Source organism: Eleutherodactylus coqui, chromosome 5 (genome assembly GCF_035609145.1).
Source record: "Eleutherodactylus coqui strain aEleCoq1 chromosome 5, aEleCoq1.hap1, whole genome shotgun sequence".
In the NCBI taxonomy this organism is placed as follows: Eukaryota; Metazoa; Chordata; class Amphibia; order Anura; family Eleutherodactylidae; genus Eleutherodactylus; species Eleutherodactylus coqui.
This window is the reverse complement of record NC_089841.1, coordinates 203,531,644-203,552,919: the sequence shown is the minus strand read 5'-3', so window position 1 is coordinate 203,552,919 and position 21,276 is coordinate 203,531,644. Positions and strand designations below refer to the sequence as shown.

Sequence of the window (21,276 nt, the reverse complement as noted above, 5' to 3'; positions counted from 1 at the left end):
AATATACTGTTGATAGGAAAAGATAACTCAAGCCATCTTGGCAGTTATGGTAAGATTTATAGTTTTTTTTGTTTTAATAGGACTATATTGGATATAAACTCTACTAAATGGTGACATGATTTGGACGCAGTATGGTGATATTTGGGTATTATGGCAATATTTGGACACTGTATGATATTCTGGATTGGGACCAGAACATTAAATTGGGATGTGCTTGCAAATATTATTTGCATGCTCTGTGATAGCATTACTTGCTCAATGTACTTAGAAACCGAAGAAATATTATCTGGGAACTGTTTGGGGATGGATCGTTTACTCAAGGCATTTTATGAACGCAGTAGCTTGAAGAGTTAATGCAAGGAAACAACATAATAGCAAAGGCAAAAAAATGTATCCTATTCAGAGATGAGCGAGCACGCTCGGTAAGGTCAGTTTCTCGAGCGAGCCTCGCTCATCTCGAGTAACTGCCTTCTCCTCCGAGCGTGCTCACTCTCTCACTCTCCCCCCCCCCGCCGCCCCCCCCCCCGCTGACCCCCTGAGCAGTTAATCGAGATGAGCGAGGCTCGTTCGAGTAACTGACCTTACCGAGCGTGCTCGCTCATCTCTAATCCTATTACAAATAGTTGGTAAGGAACTCATGGTCCTTCTAACCCAGGGACTTGGATCATACTCATTCCACTCCATTTAGTAGTAATGCAGGAGCATGGTGGTGGTAGAATAGTTGGAATGAAGCAGGATTAGTGACCATAGAGTAGTTATATACTAGGAGTAATGCATCAATAGAAACATGAAAGTAGTAGAATAAGAAGAGTTCTGCAGGAATAGTAATGTGAGAGTAGGACATATGTAGTAGCAGTGATGCAAGAGCACTAAAATGCCCGTATTAATTAGCATACCTGTCTTTACACAGGAACACTAAAATTTGAGTCGTTTTGTACTAGTAGTTATGACCCACTTGTAGAAGGACAAACCATATGCACTATCCTACCAAAAGTAGTTGGACACATGAGCAAGGATAGTATTTATTTACATATGTTAATATTTAGTGGGCCTCCTTTGGCCCCAATTACATCAGATACTCTACATGGCACTAACGTAACTATAGAGGATGCACCGGGGTCCACGAGCCTTAGGGGGCCCATAAGGCCTCACTTCTCCATATAGGAAGCCCAGTACTATGAATAAAGCATTATAGTTGGGAGTCCTGTTACAGGTTTTGCATTGGGGCCCAGGAGCTTCAAGTTACGCCTCTGCTCCATGGCATACCTACTGACATCTGATACACTCCAGCTGTTATTTCCCTCTATTCATCCTGCAAACGTCTGTCCAATTCTCTAAAATAAGATGGTCATATTTCCTGACCTGACATTCCAGTTAATCCCAAACATATTCAATAGGGTTCCAATCAGGACTCTGTGCAGGCCAGTCCAATCATGGAATATCTATATTCTCAAACCAACATAAAACAGCAAAAACATCACAGACCATAACAGAAGCTCTTTCGTTCTTAACTCTTGGCACAATACACTCAGGCAAAAGGCGTTCACCCAGGTACGCCCTTCTGATCTGAAGATAGAGTAGTGTGATTCTTCACTCAATCAAACATTCTTCCATTGCTCAATTGTCTAATGGCGACGCTCCTTGCACCATTTTAGATGTATCTTCTTTGAGAGAACTTACTAGATGTTTACAGGACGAATGGAGGGAAATACCAGCTGAAGTGTATCAGACGTTAGTAGAACGTATGCCATATGGAATATCAGATGGCATTAAGACCAAAGGAGGTCCCACTATGTGCTAACATATGTAAATAAATACTACTTTTGACTCTTTCTCAGGTGTGCAATTACTTTTAGTAGGATAGTGTATGGTTTGAACAACTGCAGATATAGACATTGCTAAATGTGTATAAATCAGCTGAAAAATGATAATAGCATCCATTCCAGGGAAAAATAAAGTGGTAAATGAGAGTGTTTGAAAAACCAAGGACACAGCTATAGCTGGGGTAGAGAGCTAGCATTTGTACCTGGCCCACTTGCTGAGGGGGCACAAAAGCCCCTCCTTCACGTAAGAAGACACAGGTTTTATAAATAGCACATAGTAGGTGGAGGCATGGGTATAGCTAAAGGCTCATGGGCCCGGATACAAAAGTTTATCTTGGGGGCCCGCAACTTCTCTTAACCCCTTAATGCAGAGGCATAACTTGAAGCTTCTGGGCCCCAATGCAAAACCTGTAACAGGGCCCCCAACTATAATGCTTTTTTCATAGTACTGGGCTCCCTATATGCAGAAGAGAGGCCTTATGGGCCCTCTAAGGCTCCTGGGCCCTGGTGCAACCACATCCCCTATAGTTACGCCAGTGGGTGGGGGCCCTCTTACAGGTCCAGGAGCTTCATGTTACACCTTTGTGTGAACTTCTATTCCAATACTTTTTCCTTTTTGGCTGCTATAATGGCAAGGCTTTCCTTGCCTAATTTTGAGTGTAAGTTAAAACACTAAACTTATACGATATTCATTCATTTGTCCAGGGACTTTGCAAACTCCATGCTGATGATAGTAAACAGAAGTTCACATTTCACAAGACTAGACATACAATGTAAAACACAGTATTAAAGCCTGACAGATTTCTTTTTATGGTAAGAAAATGGTTGCAATAAAGTGCGATCCATCTGTATAAAAGTTATCTAGTGTAAGACTTATATACAAAAATTTGTCAATGAGACAAGTTTGGGCCAGTGAAGTAGGTTAAGAGTTCCGTGTCTATTTGGCAAGTCATTTCATGCTTTATATTACTATTATCTACAGCCTTAAGTAAACTAAACTTTTGACTTCGTTTGTGGAATGCATCATTTACCTTAAATGGCTTACGTCGTTCTGTTTTAAAGGGCAAATGGAATGGCTGTGTCTGGCAAGTTAACAATGTACTCTAATATGGGATCTCCATTCCAAATGTATCCCAGCTTTGTATTTGTTTTACAGCTTAGTAGGGGACACACGGATTCTATAGTGAATAATCACAGCAATAGTGGTAAATATAAAGCGAGAAAAATAATAACAAAGCCATTGGTCTTCATTGTGTTAGATAAAGGTTCCTTTAATCCGACAAAAATGGGATCCATGGGAGCCAGTTTATCAAATATAGATATCTTCTGGACTTATGAGTCTATTTGATGGTCCCAGTGATTAATAACTGTAGCTGTATTATGCTCAGATTGTGAAGACTGTCAATCATTGGAGGACCGCCAACTCCACTCATAAACTCAGAAGAGTGCAGGGGTTTCAAGTTGTATGGAATCTTTACAAACAATACTTTCCCTTGTTCTATATCATGATGCCATTAAAAAATTGGGAAGGAGTCTCAACACAGGCGAAAGCCGTTTTCCGTCATTTAAAAAGTGCCCCAAGATAGGAAAACAGTGATATAGCTATAGAGGTTGCAGATGCAACCTCACTATAATAGCAGCCAGAATTGCCATTGTTGGGCATGCCACTCCTGATATCTGGCAAGCCATAGATATACTTAACTTCCTACTCTTGGTATCACCTGTACAGAGCAGCCTACCTCTTCCCTCCATTTCCTGGCTCTCCGGTGCTCATACAATACTCTTAGGGCCAAGGGATGGGAAAGAAGAGTCAAGCTGTGCTGATACACTTTGACATGCTGTGCAATTTGTCAGATGGGAAAGCTAGTTGGAAGTTAAGTTTATTCAGTGCTTGCCAATATTTCGGAGGTGGATAGGGGGTCTTTTGAAAAGGTGAAGGTGCAGAGGGCTCATATGAAAATATAGGGTACAGAGGGGGCGTATTTGAATGTGGGAATTTAGAGAGGGCACTATTAGAATGTGTTATGAGGGCAGAAAGGTGAATTATTACTCTGTGAAAGTTATAAAGGAAGGCTTTATTGCTGTGGGCCACAAAGGAGGCATTTCTTCTTGTAGTAAGCACTATGGGGCAATTATTCATGTTTGGGAGCACTATTACTTTGTCTTTGTGAGGCACAAAAGGGAGCACTAACACTGTACAGGGCTCAAAGTGGGTCACTATTACTATGGGGGTTACTTAGAGGGGCATTGGAGATAGCGGCAGTATGGGAGGAGTGTGCAGAGATGAATTATGGCTAGAGGAAGTCTTCGTGGCAATCTGCACCCAAATGAAGAAGAAAAGGGAAAGTGGACAACTCAAGTAAGAGATGACATAACCTGTAATCACTGGAGGTAACTGTATTGAAAGCAATATCAGTGTAGAACTTGTATGTGACCATTATATGGCGACTGTATTACCTAAAGTTATAATAGAGCTGAACCACTATATAAACGTGGAGGTGACCATGCGTATTTCTCACTTCAAAATGAATAATCAAGTTGCACCCCCTTTGTTTTTTCAATTTAGGACCTAAAGAATGTTCATGACAAAAGTTTGTATGACACCGGGAAGTTATAGAATTAGTGATGAGTTAGTGCTTCTTCACATGGCAGTATGTGCAACTATGCTCCCACTACGCAGCGTAGATGCGCATAAACGTTTTGGTATTTTTGTCTGTGTATTCATACTCTGCACTATAGATAAAGTTCTATCTTTTCTGCCCGTACTATTAATGGGCGAAACCACTGAAATCAATGGCTTCATTTTTGGCGCATAATGGGACTAAAACAAGCCCATGTGAAGAAGCCCTAAGGGTAAGGGCTCCCACACACTTGCATTTTTTTAATGCGAATGTCAATGCGATTTTGTAATGTTAAAAATGCATCTCACAAAAATTGCAAAGCACAAACCTACGATGCATTTTTAACATTAGAAAGTCCCATTGACAATCGTGTTAAAAAAAGCAGCGATATCGCAGCGTTAAAAAAAAGTGAGTAAGAGCTCCGTACCCGCCATATCACAGCTCGTATTCAAGCTAGAGGCAATATAACAGGATACTAGAGCCTCCGTGCCCCCTGTATCACATCTTGCAACAAAGCTAGAAGCGGTACAACAGGGTACTAGAGCCTCCATGTCTGTTATATCACATCTTGCATCCAAGCTAGAGGCGGCCCAACAGGGTACTGAAGCCTCCATGCCCACCTGTATCACATCTTGTATCCAGGCTAGAGGCAGTACAACAGAGTACTAGAGCCTCTATGCCCCGTGTATCACATCTTATACTGCGTCTAGCTTGGATACAACAATGGACTAGAGCCTCCATGCCCCCTGTATCACATCTTGTATCCAAGCTAGAGGCTCCATGCCCGCCCGTATCACACCTTGTATCCAAGCTAGAGGCAATACAACAAGGTACTAGAGCCTCCATGCCCCCTGTATCACATCTTGTATCTGAACTAGACCCAGTACAACAGTGTACTAGAGCCCCCTATGCCCCCTGTATCACATCTTGTATCCAAGCTAGAGGCAGTACAACAGGGCACTGGAGCCTTCATGCCCGCCTGTATTACATCTTGTATCCAAGCTAGAGGTGGTACAACAGGGTACTAGAGCCTTCATGCTTGCCATATCACATCTTTCATCCAAGCTAAAAGTGGTACAACAGGGTACTAGAGCTTCCATGCCTGCCCATATCACATCTTGTATCTAAGCTAGAGGCGGTACATCAGGGTACTAGAGCCTCCATGCCTGCCCGTATCACATCTTGTATCCAAGCTAGAGGCGGTACAACAGGGTACTAGAGCCTCCATACCTGCCCATATCACATCTTGTATCCAAGCTGGAGGCAGTACAACAGGGTACTAGAGCCTCCATACCTGCCCATATCACATCTTGTATCCAAGCTAGAGGCAGTACAACAGGGTACTAGAGCCTCCATACCTGCCCATATCACATCTTGTATCCAAGCTGGAGGCAGTACAACAGGGTACTAGAGCCTCCATACCTGCCCATATCACATCTTGTATCCAAGCTAGAGGCGGTACAACAGGGTACTAGAGCCTCCATACCTGCCCATATCACATCTTGTATCCAAGCTAGAGGCGGTACAACAGGGTACTAGAGCCTCCATACCTGCCCATATCACATCTTGTATCCAAGCTAGAGGCGGTACAACAGGGTACTAGAGCCTCCATACCTGCCCATATCACATCCTGTATCCAAGCTGGAGGCAGTACAACAGGGTACTAGAGCCTCCATACCTGCCCATATCACATCTTGTATCCAAGCTAGAGGCGGTACAACAGGATACTAGAGCCTCCCTTCAAATGTTCAGTTTTCTGCAATAATATCTCCTTTTTCTCTGTTATTTTAATCACTTAGTTATATCAACGTTACAATCACATATGAAAAGTTTCATTTGATTTCGATAACTCCTTCTAGGTGCATATAGTTTGACATTCAGTGTATAGCATCATGATCATTTACTGGAACTACAATGTTGTCATTTGAATGATCACGATGCGCCGATCATGTTAACAATTGCTACATCTGTTCATACATAGGTGCAGATAGATAGAGTTGTGGCAAAATAATGGATTCATTCATACAGGTCTATACATCATATCCAAGAAGAAAACATGCAGAAGTGAAGCCTATGCTGTGTGTCTGCGGAATCTCTTCTCGCAATGCTTTGCTTTAAACTGTGGAAATAAACATTGGCTGGCTTCTACGAAAGCCACAAATTTCGTTTGCTCTTCATAACAGCAAAGTTTTAGTGGTTCTGATTTCCCTCATTGCCATGACTGGGATATTCACTAACCGGGGAGAGACATGTAGGCCTGGTGCCTTCGCAGATAGCCTGGAGACATGGGCCCGGCTGTTTACTCTAATAACAAACACGTTACTTCTCTCCGCAGCATAACAGAGCGCTGTTATTAGTAGGGATGACACTTCGCTCTGACAGCGGCCACCCAGACAGCCGGGATTGCATCAATCTGACTTCATAAAGAATGACAAGATATATTCACAAACTCACACACACTTCCTGCCAGAAGCAATTAAAGCCGGCTAATAAGCCCACACACTTTGGGAGAGTCTTCAGAAACAGGTAATTATTTGCTGCTACAAACCTCAAGTTGCCTACGAAAATAACCAGATTAGCACAAAATTACAAATTTAATAGAAGATTGAGGCCTTATTCAGACGGCCGTATTTGTCGTCTTCTGTGTGCTGTCCGTGTATTACACACGGAACTATTATAGTTTATGGGGCTTATACACGCAACTGCTTTTCACATGGCTTGTGTGCAAAAAAAAAAAGAAAAGAAAGAAGCGCTGCATGTTCTAGTATCATACATATCACATACAAGAATAAGGGCTCGAACAGACGAACGTATGCGTAAATACGCTCGCCGCAACAAGCATGTTTGCCAATGAACTAGGTTTGAAGATGGCCCTACACAGGCTGAAATGCGCGTGCCAGCGTATACCACTGTAATTCATGACAGTTCACATTTCTCCCTGTGGAATAGAATAGCCATTTAACGCCAAACAAAGGCCAGCTGTTTTATTTGTGTTCCCCCCCCCCCCTTCCTTTTTTTAGCTGCCGTAGACTTGTAGGGCAGCTTTCTGCGTAACACGGAAAAAGATGGGGCAAGGTCTATCATTTCTCATATGCAGAATTTGTGCGCAAGAAACACGCATGTGAGAACAAGTCCATTTAAACGAATGGCTTCGCTTCCTTACGTTTTACGGGCTTGAATTTCATGCAGGCAAAAACCTCCTGTTTCAGCCATAAGATATACAATGCCCACTGTCCCCGCAGATCGCACAGCACACGGACGGAGATTTAGGGCTCGAATCGAAAACGACTGTGTGAATACGGCCCAAAACTAATAAATAAAAGAGGGTCCTAGACTTCTGTGTCTCAATAAGCTCATCACGAGTATTGGGGCAGTTTGTTTACTAACAAAAGGGCAGTCAAGGGCGATCTTCGAACAAAGGACCACCAAACATTAAAAACCAAAAGGGGGGCTTCTAGCGAGTGTAACGCCTTAGAGCACTTATGAAGGAGCCTTTTTTGTGCCTATATCAGTGTATCACAATGTACCGTTTCTGCTCGCAGGACATGACCGTTTGCGCACAGCAAGCAGGCGCACTGATTGAAATGGCTAATTGGCTCCAGATGTGTTCTTTTTCCAGCGGCATTGCACAGTGTTTGGTGCCTCTCCTTGCGCATTGACTTTTATGAGGACCTTTGGTGTGTGAATTACGTAAAACTATAGAAGATGCTCTATCTTTTTTTGCACAGCCAACAATTGCGCACACAACATAAGCTCATGTGAACGAACCCATTGAAATCAATAGGTCTATTCACTGCATATCATGCGTGCAAATTTTTCACACACAAATATGTCCGTGTGAAGCCACCCTAAGGCCGCTTTCACATGGCCGTAAAACTCACGTGAGACGCACAGATCTCACGCAAATATGAACCCCATTCTTTTGAAAGGAGTCATATACATGAGCAATGCGGTGCAGGAAAAAAAATCGCTCCATGTCCTATTTTTTCACGTTACTTGGAAGCGTCACGCAATGTTTTCAATGGGACAGTACAACACATTGCACGGCGCGCGATGTGCATGCAAGTGTGATGGGAGTTTTGCCATTGAAAACAATGGGAAACACTTACCGATCGCTACATTAATGGAGTGATGGGAGGTGTTTTTGACATATCACGCTCGGCTGTGTGTGGGTAGCCTTAGGAGAGCACTAGGGAAACTCTTTCTATGAGTGAACCAAAATATCAACTTTTTAGGGCTGTTTTAGCACTCTGGAAGACCCAGTGCAATGATTCCTTGGGAAATACACCATAAGGGCTCAGTCACACGGGCGCATCGGCGCCCGTGTTACTGCAGGACGAAGACGGCCGTACCTCAAGACGGACGTCTCTCTGCAGGGCCGGGAGAAAGAACATGTGACCGGCTTCATTTCCGGTCATGTGTTCTTTCTTCAGCACTGCAGAGAGACGTCCGTCTTGAAGTATGGCCGTCTTCTTCCTGCAGTGAGGGCTCAGTTACACGGGCACATTGGCGCCCATGTACGGGTGCCGATGTGCCCGTGTGACTGAGCCTAAGACTTTCAGAACCTCCTTCAAATAGAAACTGAAAAATAGTAAAGCCTCTTCTGTCCTACTTAGAAAGTACAAACACAGAACAAACTTTAAGTAGCCCAGTTAGAGAGTACTGGAAATACTCCTGTTGCTGGGAGTACCACCACAGTGCATCTGTACTGTTTGTCCTATGGCATACCTTTGGGAAATTACTTTAGGGAGATAATGTATATGCCACACAAAAATGTCAGACCTATGTGTCTAGCCGAATGTCCTTGATCAAACAACAATGCCCCCATAACAGTGACATCCATAGTGCCCTCCAAACTAGTAACAGCCACAGTATCCTCGACCTGGTGACAAGGTAACATAGTATGTTAGGCTGAATGAAGACAATGTACATCCATTTCAGCCTGTTTCTACCTCCCCCCCTTGTTGATCCAGAGAAAGGCAAAGAACCCCAAGAGGCAGAAGCCAAATTGCCCATTCAGGGGAAAAAATTCTTTCCCGACTCCATAATGGCAGTCAGAATAAGACCCGGATCAACAATCCACAACCACATTGTCCTATGTAAATTGGCAATTACAGCTCCTATCCTTCCCTGGGTGCTCATGGTGCCATTGGTTGCATAGCCCTGTCAGTAGAGACAAAGGTTTGTTTCAGCTCACTGCAGCGGAAGTACCCGCTATTGAAACATCAATGAATCTAGGAGAAGAATAACATTTCTGGAGGTTCAGACAGTCTTCACCTTTTCCCGGTAGTTTCCTAGATCTGTTTGGGTAGGCATGTATTCAATAAATAAAATGGGCCATGCAGCTGGCACTGTGGATTCTATGTCTTTGGACTAGAGAGGGCCGGTATTGAAACCTTTTCCTATTCAGCTTTTTGTCACGCTTTTTACTGTAGATTTTGTTGCATATTTGACCCAGGTTTCATCCTTTGCATTGCAAACGTTGCAATCCGCAGTCCGAATCCGCAGCATAAATGGACATGCCATGGATTATGAATCCACAGAATATTTTACATACGCTTTGGATTGTCTGTGGAAATTCTCTGGTCAGTGTGGATGAGATTTTGGGCTTGAAAATACTGATGCAGAATACTTAACAAATCTGCAATGTGTGAATTAGGCCTAAAGCACTATTGTCATTGTACCGAAGATGGCACGTCAAGCGTGTTTTGCTGTGATGCGGCTTGTATTTTTGTATGAATATGATACAGGTATGAGCATGTAAGATGAACTGCATTGTTGAATGAATGTCTGAAGTACTCTAAAGTCTATTTCTGTTTAATTAAAAATATGCATGCTTTCAGGGTGGCTTCACACAAGTGTGTTTTTGTGCGTACATAGGTGCGTACCCATCTACGCGCAAAAACACGCATGTATGCTGCTGCCGGCGCCTCCATTGAAGGCAATGATCTGCTGGCGCTCCTGAATTGTTTTTCAGGGAACAGCTTTACATATAAGCCCTTCCCTGAAAAACAAGAATTTTAGTGTAAAAAAAAAAATACTTACCTGTCCGCCACTGCCATGTCCCCTGCGAGGATGAAGAACACATCTGCCACATGCGGCAGATGTTTCCTTCATCCCCACAAGGAAAAAGAATTCCCTGCTGCACCTGCCACATCTGTCACAGATGTAACAAAGGAATTCTTCATTCCTGCAGGAAATATAGAATTCCCTACCACAGCTGTTACAGATGAGATCCTAAAAACTTCCTCCAATCTGCATCTGCATTGGGGATTCCGCTTTTCTGCTCCAGTCGGAGAGCAGAAAAGGAGAAGAGCAGTGGCCAAACAGTTGAGTCTTTTGTAATTTGGACGGAACTCGAACAGCCCCCCGACCAGATCCCATTGACTATAATGGGGTCCGCCTGCTTTCCACGCAGCTGCCCAGTTTTTTGGACAGAAGAAAAAGCGCTGCATGCCGCACTTTTTCTTCCAGTATTTTGAGCCGGATCGGTGATGGAGCCTTCAGACGGAAATTCCGATGCAGATGTGAAATCGGCCTTACAACTTCAGTTTATGTGGAGAGAGATTTACTGTATTGCTGTTGAACAGTAATAATAATGCTAACAATCTTTATTGATAAAGTGCCAACACATTCTGCAGTGCTTAGCTATCAAAGAAAACAATAAAATTACAAATAACGAAAATTCCTTTTAAAAAAAAAAAGTGAAATGAGAAGAGTGGACTCTGTTCAAAAGAGCTTACACTCTAAGGTTTTTCTAAATACGTTCACCTACATAATAGGTTGGATGATCATCGCAGGCACCACATAGTCAAAGAACAGCTATCCATAGGCCTCGGCCACATGGGACCGAAATCCCAGGGAAATCTCGTGGAATGACCACACGGAAAAACCACAAGATTTCCGCGGGGAGAAATGCAGCTTCAAAACCGGCGGCCTTACACAAAAGAGGCCTTGATGTGTATCCAATACACCAATCTCGGGAAGCGTCTTTAAAAAATGTAGGGAGAGCATCAAGGGGGAAAGTCGAGAAGAGAAGAGAGGCCGCCACAGAAACGGAGAAAGAATTGAAATGCTGCGACTTTGATTTTAGTATGGCTTGGCCGCAACCGATCGGCTGCAGCATGTGGATGAGATTTTTGCAAATCTCATCCACTTTGGTGGCTTATCGAGGGATAAAAAGCTGCGAGTGGAATTGCAGTGCAGAAATTCTGCACGAAATTCCGCGGCAATTCTGCCCTGCGTGACCCCAGCCGTATAGTGACCTAGCTCTCGAGAGGAGAACAATAGTATCTGTAGTAGATAAGAGTCCAGCACATGTGGTCTTTGTCGTAGTCACAAGATTGTCCTACATAAATGTGTTCAGGGTGCCCAATACAATATACTAACCATGTAACTAGGAAGTGTGATACTTCCATCCATGTACCTGTATTTCAAGAAGGCTTTTACTTTGTGAAATACAGGAGAAAATAACATATCATGCATGTATATCAAATAGTACATTTCCTACCCCTGAGCCTGATGAAGGGTCGATAAGAAGAACTTGAAAGCTTGCTGTAACATCATGTATATTTGTTAGCCATTAAAAGGTATCATATCTACAAGATTACTTGGTTTCTCTTACTGAGAACCATCACACTTTACTCTACTGGCTAACTCCGTACCAAACCTTTTTTTTTTCAGATTCCCCAGCCATCACAGCAGCAGAACCTAACCAGGTAGGGTTAAATCTGCAAGCTCCACTTTTTTTGTTCGCAGTTAATAAGAGACAGATCTGATTCTTTCAGTTTACAGACAATTCTCAGATTACGGCTATTAAAGTCTGTAGTCTCTTCAGCGTTGATTGCCTCTTCACAAGGTTCAGTCTACTTCCTTCCTCCACTTCAGTAGCATTTTTTCCCAGTTTCCCACCATCCAGTTTTCATCTACTCATCTCCTGAGTGTTATTCAGTCAGCATTCTGGGCTTTCCATGCAGGATTTTGGACCACCCATATAGTGCTTCAGTTCTACATTCTTTCGTAAAACTCAACTAGCAACATACAGAACAAACAAACACACCACCCATTGTTAGTAGCATGTAAAGCAAGAACTGTCAAGTTTCCTAAATGTTATGCAAAATTAATAATGTCCATGTGAGCATTATATGAGCTCTAATCCAGACTTCAAACTGAAAAAAAATGGATTAGACCTATATTTTTTTTCAATTTGGCATCAAGTGGTTCTTATAACCCCACATGCATTGAAAACAAAGTAGAATATGTTGGATGAAGGACTAAAGGGGTTTTCCAGGCCACTTGTATTAATGACATCCTCATGATCATTCATCAATATCGGATGGCAACAATAAGTTTATGGAAAGCGCTCCAATCAATCGATATTTTATCAAATTGACAATTGTAAGAGAGAATTACCTGGTGTGGAACGCCTGTCACATAACAGGCGTCCACTCCGCCGGTCGAAAAAGAGGCCTTGCCGTGTATCCAATACACCAAACCCTGAAAGCGTCTTTAAAAACGTAGGGAGAGCATCAAGGGGGAAAGTCGAAAGATGAAAAGTAACCTTGGTCACACAAACAAAGAAAAAGGATAATAATTGCTTGATAAAGGGGCCAATTTTCATACCTCCAAAATGCGTTGCCATTAGAGATGAGCGAGCATTGGTCTTTTCTAGAGATGAGCGAACGTACTCGGTAAGGGCGATTTCGCAATCAAGCACCACGATTTTCGAGTACTTCACTACTCGGGTGAAAAGTACTCGGGTGCGCTGTGGGTGAGCGGGGAGTGGGGGGGAGAGGGAGAGAGAGAGGGCTCCTCCCTGTTCCCCGCTGCTACCCCCCACTCCCCTCTGCAACCCCCCGCCCCACAGCGCCCCCGAGTACTTTTCACTCGAGTAGTGAAGTACTCGAAAATCGCGGTGCTCGATTGCGAAATCGCCCTTACCGAGTACGTTCGCTCATCTCTAGTCTTTTTGAGTAACTGCTTACTCATCCGGGAAAATGCGTGGGGGAGCAGGAGGGAGCGGGCGGAGAGAGAGATCTCTCTTTCTCTCCCCGCCGCCCCCCCCCCCTTGCTGGGACGAGTAAGCAGTAACTCGAAAAGACCGATGTTCTCTCGAGCATTGGCCTTAAACAAGCATGCTTGCTCATCTCTAGTTGCCACCACATTACGTTTGTCAAGTTTGTCTACATTAGTGATGAGCGAGCACGCTCGGTTAAGGCAGATACTCGAGCAAGCATCACTCTTCTCGAGTAACTGCATACTCGTTCGAACAAATGTGGGGGGGTGGCGGGGGGAGTGGGTGGGAGAGGGAGAGAGATCTCTCTCTCCCCCACTCACCCCTGCTGCCCCCCCCCCCCGCATTTTCTCGGACCAGTATGCAGTTACTCGAGAAGAGTGATGCTTGCTCGTGTATCTGCCTTAACTGAGCGTGCTCGTTCATCTCTTGTTCACAGGTTTTCTGTCATCTTTGAATAAAGAAAAAATTGGAGTTCCATAATAGTCTCTTGGATCTTTAAAGACCAACTTGGATTTAGAGGAACAGACTCTTCTACAAACTAAGTGCAATATATATAATTTTTTTTCACAATGTAACATCCACCCAGAAGGACAGCGGGGCTTTTATTATTATTACTAATACCTGATAGGCTGGGGTCCACCACTCGGGACCCCAACCAATCACCCACTATTACTGTCAAGACACACAAGTTACAGAGTGGATGCAGATTGTTCCAAACCCTGTGTAGTGGCTGGTGCTGGTAATGGTAGGCGCAGCTGTCATTAAAATCAATGTGCATGAGCCCTTATTCTGATTATGCAGAAACAATAGTAATCCGGCAACTCTTTGGTGCTGCAGAAGATGTGTGAAATTATGATGTATATTTCCAGATGAATTCAACAGAGAAATCATCGAACACTCTCAAAGCCCTATTTACATTGATTTCCCACTTGTCTTATTTTATTTCAATATCCAAAGCTCTTAAAAATGAACTAAACCCTAAAACGATAGCCACCCATCCATTCACACAGGTACAATACAAAGGTGTTTGCATCTGTAAAAACCTCCTTCATAATGCAGGGACTCCAGACATGTTTAGAAGTAGGTGCTAAAGACTGTTGGCATTGGGGGGGGGGGGGCGGAGTGAGCGTTTAGGCAAAGTAAAGCACGTCCTATCAGACAGTAGGTTAGAAAGAAGAGGCGCAGATGGAAAGGGTAACAAAAGACTAGTTTACGTATAACCCTGCAGTAGTACAGGTTTGCAAAAGAACTGAGGAACTCTATGAACAAAATGGTAGGGTTTTTTTAAACCCTTTTATGACCAGAGATGTTTTGGGCCTTCATTTCAGTAAAATTTCACCTTCCGGAATGCTACGTTCTAAATGTGATTTTTATTTATTTATTTTTTTGCTTCTTCGTCTACCCCAAAATGTTCTGATTCATTTTATTTCGGGACACATGCGCCTTACTTGTAATTTAAAATTGGAGTAGATATTAAATCAATTTTGTATCTCTTTTTTTTTTTAAGAGTGGACAGAATAAGGAAAAAAAATAGTTTTTCTAACTAACTATTTGTATTTCTTCTACATGTTTATTTATTTACATGTTATGGTTTTTACTTTTTTTTTTTTTTACTACGGGGGTACAAGATAGCAAACAATACATGATCTATGTGTTCCCTGCTGTCCCCACATACAGATCACTGATAAACAGGGATTAATGTTAATAGCCCCTTAGTTCACTTTCACCAGTAATCTGTATTCAGATATGCAGAGAAGACACACATTGCATTTTCGCTGCATCCCTCTAAACTCCAGTCTGCAAGGGAATCCCTGTTATGTCACTACTGATGGCAGCCCCATTGAAATCAGTAGGAGAGCTTTGTGATCCTCTGTCACAGCTGTGGCAGGGGATTCTTTACTGCCTGCGGGGAATCCCCTTGTCACTGAACACTGTGACGGTGCTGTCACAGTGTGCAGTGATGAGGGGGCTTCCCGTGTGGAATATTGACACGCACCATGGACCTATGGTGTGCGCATGTCCTATGTTTAACATACCTGTAAAACATGGATATGTGAACACACCATAGGGAACCAATGGTTCTAATAGATGCGTGGTTATGTACGCACATACACACGCTCATCTGAATGCACTCTTAGATATAAAAAGTAAGCCTGAAGCATTTAATGTATAATTCCCTCTAACATTCAACTTTACTTTTGAAAAATGATCATATAAAGTATTGATTGTAAAGGACATATAATATCTGCCTAAACCTTACCCAGGACTTCGTATTGCCTATCTACTGATGGTTGACGACGTTTAGTTATGGTATATCGAAGGCATAGGTTGCAGCTCCTCTTCTCACATGCTTCCTCTACACAAGCAGAAGCCATAGGAAACCACAAACTTCAAGAACTCATTTTCTAAAGCAGTTACCATCGATCTAAGTCATTCTTATGGGATTGTAAATAACTTGTTCATTTTTACCTTTTTTGTTGCCTAGACTTTTTGGGATTTTCTTCCTATTCAAACCTTTCCTTATTGGACTAACCCCCACAGAGGATGCGAAAGAATTTGACACAATTATTTAAGAGCAAATAAAAGTGAATTCTCTTTTAGTTCTAAACGAGAATGACAAAACATGACTATTAGGAAGCATGAAGTGGGATGTTATGGAAGAAAAGAAAATACCCCCAGCAGAACCTGCTTAACAGATGCTAAGCCTGTACAATTTGTGCGGCTCTTAAATGTCTGCAGAGTACATCTTACTTAAGACCCTTGTCTCATTTGACCCAGCTTGCGGAATCTGTTGACTGAAGAGGCCTTTTGTAAAGAACCCATTGTTTGATAAACACTTTAAGACTTCACAGTTTTAAGAGGAATTTTAACAAGGATCCTTTCTTTATAAAATTGGACAAGCTCATTGTGAGAGAAGCTAACTAGAGAAGCAGACATGGTGCTATAAAATAATACAAAACGTCATACTTTGCACATAGTTTGTCTCTGCCACCATTGTCTTACACTGTACTCGACATACATTAACCACAGAAAAATCTTAACAATATTTTAGTTTCAGCTTGGTTCTAGACGCCAGGCTCTAGTCTGTCATCTAGGCATCCAGGTTCACAAACATATTATATATTTGAAGGTATATTCAGTATTTAAAGTGTCTGAATTAGAACTGTTCCCATAATATTCATTTTCACAAGTCCTCTCAGTAAGTCCACATCACAATGGCCCCTTTTAAAGAGTCTGACCTAATTGTTCATCCAAGCCATCACCATAAATACCCATTACACCCCAGGATCTTCAGAATGAGCATTATGACATTTGAGATTGTTATAGTCTTTATTTCCTAAGTTAATTTTATCTAAAGTCGTATTTGAAAATATGTCAGTCCTATCTGAAGCTAAACCGATGGTCTTAAGTTCCCCTTTATAGATGGGAAGCTCACTAAACCATAGCACTAACTGAGAGAACACTATAAGAAGAACAATGAATGCGTTGACCTAAAAGACTCAACAATACCTAAACTCAGCAGGGCTTATCTGTCCCATTCCATGTTTAAAGGCCCATTTATACGGAGCAATGATCGCTCAAAAATCACTAAAAAGCGATCGTTTGGGCGATAATCGTTGTGTCTAAACGCGCCCCCATCGTGCACTGCTAGCTGATCATTAAATTCAGTCCAACTTAAAAATCGTCATTCAGCCTTATCAGCAGTTCTCCTCGGGGAGTGCTGATAGCATTGTTTCCCGCTGGAGAACAAAGGAACTGAATGCAGATAAGAGCCCTCAGGCTATTAACGGCTTTCAGCTAAGGCTTCATTTGCACACTAAATTGCTCTTGAGTAGCTGAGTAGCTACCTAATAGTTTATGCAAAATGATCGCTCAAAGCTGTCACTCAAACTGTCGTTTGAGTGATCTTTGAGCGATCATCACTCCGTGTAAATGGGCCTTAAGGCCAGTCTATATCACAGGGTTTCATAGATAAACTAAATAACGTGCTAGTAAAACATTTTGATGCTTCCCATTGAAGGTACTCTTAATGTGGTGTGAATAGACAGAAATATTCATTTGCTATTAGACCTTCTGCTACACTTCCCAAGAGGCTCGGACACAACTCGCACACAAACACCTATTCAAGTACTGCCCGATTTACACTAAGGCTGCACATTGACTTGCATTAGTATGTTCTATTTATCGCCTTTGATACGGTCAGGAATAGGACATGTCATGTCATAGGCGATAATGGGGCCATGTGCTGTCTTTAAATTAACAGGGATGTTACATGGCCCCAAATATGCTTGAGTGCCAGAGGGCTTATGCTGTTACCCTTCTTCTTAAGAATGTCACAGATTTTTATTGGGTATCTAGTTTTAAAGTTTGATGAAAAACAATTTATTTTTTATCTGGCTTTAGAATTTTCAAAAAGAAAGAAATTGAACAACCTTTCCATGTATACAAAGAAATTTGCGTTGATGGAATGGAAAAAACTAGGTGGACACCCAACTCAGTCCAATTTGGTGCAATTAAGCATCCCTTGCTTGCACATTTGCAGACTATTATTTAACTGGCACTTGTATGTAAGCAGGAAACGCTGTGGACACAGAGGACACGTCATAAATCATGTGACTGCCGCCTCAATTACTGTCACTACAATTGTTTACATGCACCCCGTTCCACAGGCATGTTACAGATTGGGCAAAGGAAGCAGATCTAAAAGGGATCTTCCAGTTAGATGCTGTCAAATGTATGATCAAAACTATCAAAGTTTGCAGTGTGGTTCTGCTTTGGATTTTGTTTCTGTAGCTCTGAAAGCCATTATTTTCCCTTGGCACTTCAGAAGTGTTTGTAGCCCTGGATATGATCTGTAGATATTCCAGTGCTTCAGTTTGGGCTTGCTCAGTAGGACCGGCCAGGGATAGCTTTATTTTCTATTCAGCTCTCGGGACCAGAATACTGACCACTAACAAGGCAGCTCTAAGTGAGGACATACACAGGAAGGAAGGAAGGACCGAGCGGGAAACTGTGGTAAATGCAAATGTCACCCTGCATGAGGGGGCCATCTTGGAAAATAGGGATGTGGGGAAACATCTGAAATGGAAGGAAGGATGAGAAGGTAATTGCTGTGTGATTTATAGCCATGAACATCTGTGTATAAACATGGCGCAAACACCTTTTATATCTGGAATTTTTGAAAATTTGCTTCACAACCGGAATTGCCCTTTAGTAGACCTGGCATGAGTAAGTCTCAGAACTTTTCATTTTAAGGCACAAAGGAGCGATGTATTAGAAAACAGTCTAATCCCTTTAACTTATTGAAATTCTTTTATAGGAAAGGAAGCATTGGTGCAAAAAAAAAAGGAGACCACTCACACATCTACCATTCACTGCGGTGGGGGCAGCTTAGTATTACACTTGCACAATAGATAAGTGCTGTATAGGTTACCAATCACACATAAATGGTATGCACCATGCAGGACTACAGCCTATTAGTGACGCCCATACTATTAGATTAGGTTGCTGCCCTGTACCTTATAAGTGTACAACACAAAATATTGCCCAGCATCTTAGGGCCAGACTGCATGCAACAAAAATAATAATAAAAACGACATAATAGTTGATATTTTGACCAAAATATGCAAGCTCGCAACCTTCACCAAGGGCTCTCATATCTTGCGAATCCCTACGCTAACATTATAAACAATTCCCTTAAAAAGGGATCAAATCTATTGCGAGGCGCCAACAGCAGTTTTGTTCCTCATGGCAGACCTGCCATCATAGATATGTTAGACAAGACATTGCCCTCCTCCAGCACATCTATAACCTCAGGTCTGCAGTGCCCGGACAACTGGCATACCTAGTGCAGATTCAGACTGCAGCCCACTAGCTGAGCACCCGTTTTGGATTATTCTGTTTTATGGCATTGTGGGTTCTCCTCTGTATTATATTTGGCATGGTGCCGAGAAATGTCCAGCCTCTGGCACCATGATTAGTGGGATTATACATGGTGAGTGGTCCATAACGTCTGATAGCACAGGCACTGTGGAGGTTCTTTCTGATCTGTGTGAGTATACGTATATGAATATACAATATATTCAACATGATGCAGCTACTGCCTGCCGCTATTGGCAAGCATACTCGTCATATGCTGCGAACCAGTTAAAACAAAATATATAGTTTTAGGCAGAACTTTGTGTGTGTCTTCTATGTTCTATGATATACTTATTGCTCTGTACCCTCAGGCTATGACGACGTCATTACCCAACCCTGATACAATAAATATATGAGTTATTCCTGAATAAACTCTGAAGACAGTTCTGTATACGGTATCTTTTTAATACTTCAGTGTATGAATAGTAAAAACAACTGTGTTAATCAATTGCCCACACAGTAGACATTTCATATGTATTTTTGTTAAAATAATTTGTCCAAACCTGTTCCTTTCATGGTATAACTCTTGTCTGATGTGAGTCCCAGTCCAGATCAAGAGTGAAAAGACACAGATAACAATGGAAACAATAAAATACAGGAGCCGACTGCCAATTTTGTAACTAAAAACTATACTAACAACAGCATAATATCTAGGACATTAGTCTTAACTTTTACCATCAGCTCTCAAAGCAGCTACTGGAAAAATGCCATATCCATGCAAGTACATTGGATATTTAGATAAGTGAATATTGGCGCACATGCAGTAGCCTGGATAAGAAGTAAAACAATTCAACACGTAAATCCAGGTATTAAATTCAATGCCTGCTCTTTGGTGCCCATGTCTTTTACTTTGGAAGCTTATACATTTTTATCTTGATTAATGCAGGAAACATTCCAACCTAAATATGGAGCAGCTATACAGGAGATACATCATCTTGGGAGTTCCACGAGTTTCACTTGGCCTTGGAAGAATTAACTACACAGATACTATACGATGAATGGGCTGCTATTAACAGTAGAATGAATTGAACCTATTTAAGCGTAAAGGCCTGTATTACTTTTCATAATCAGAAATATTCCAGGCACAACTGAATTTAATTAGGAATTCTGTGGCGCTTGTATCTACATGATTATATTATACTTCTGATATTGCAAGATCAATTATTAAACGCCACAAAATAGGAGAAAACTTATATATAAAATATGTAAAAAATATCACTGTTGTCATAAGAGATATTTTTGTAAATTTTCCATCTTCAAGTTAAAGGAGCTTTCCGACCTTTAAAAAATTGCCCCAGGGTGTGGAATGGCATAAAAAGATAGTCATTACTCACCCTTCCACACTGTTTCTCCAGTCCAGCAGTGCCAACCTGGTTCCTTCTGCTCCGATTTTTCCACTGAGACTGGAAGTGAATCATAGATTGGTAGAGTTGGAAGGGACCTCCAGGGTCATCGGGTCCAACCCCCGGTCAGTGCAGGATTACTAAATCATCCCAGACAGATGTCTGTCCAGCCTTTTTTTGAAGACTTCCATTGAAGGAGAACTCACCACCTCTCGTGGTAACCTGTTCCACTCATTGATCACCCTCATTGTCTAATATCTAATTTGGGTCACCTCCCTTTCAGTTTCATCCATTGCTTCTAGTCTTGTACATATGAGAATAGGCATCACTCACATGACCACTGCAGCCAATCTCTGGCCTCAGAGGTCATGTGTTAATAAATGGCACGTTATTGTTGAGGCCAGCAATTGGCTGTAGCAGTCATGTGAGAGATGAATGTGACATCATTGCTTTGTGTTACAAGGTGAACAGAAGTGGAGAGGATTAGGTCAACGGCACTGGATTGGAGGCAAAGTTGAAGGGTGAGTAATGCCTATTTTATTTTTTTATGCCAT

The 21,276-nt window shown here is 42.2% G+C and overlaps 1 long non-coding RNA gene across 1 annotated transcript; it reads left to right on the top strand.

Moving 5' to 3' along the window:
• Positions 1–6,787: 6,787 nt before the first annotated feature.
• On the top strand, positions 6,788–20,483 carry LOC136627048 (uncharacterized). Its single transcript, XR_010792739.1, has 3 exons — positions 6,788–6,970; positions 12,128–12,162; positions 20,266–20,483. It is a non-coding gene; the product is annotated as an uncharacterized lncRNA (long non-coding RNA).
• The last annotated feature ends 793 nt before the right edge of the window (positions 20,484–21,276 follow it).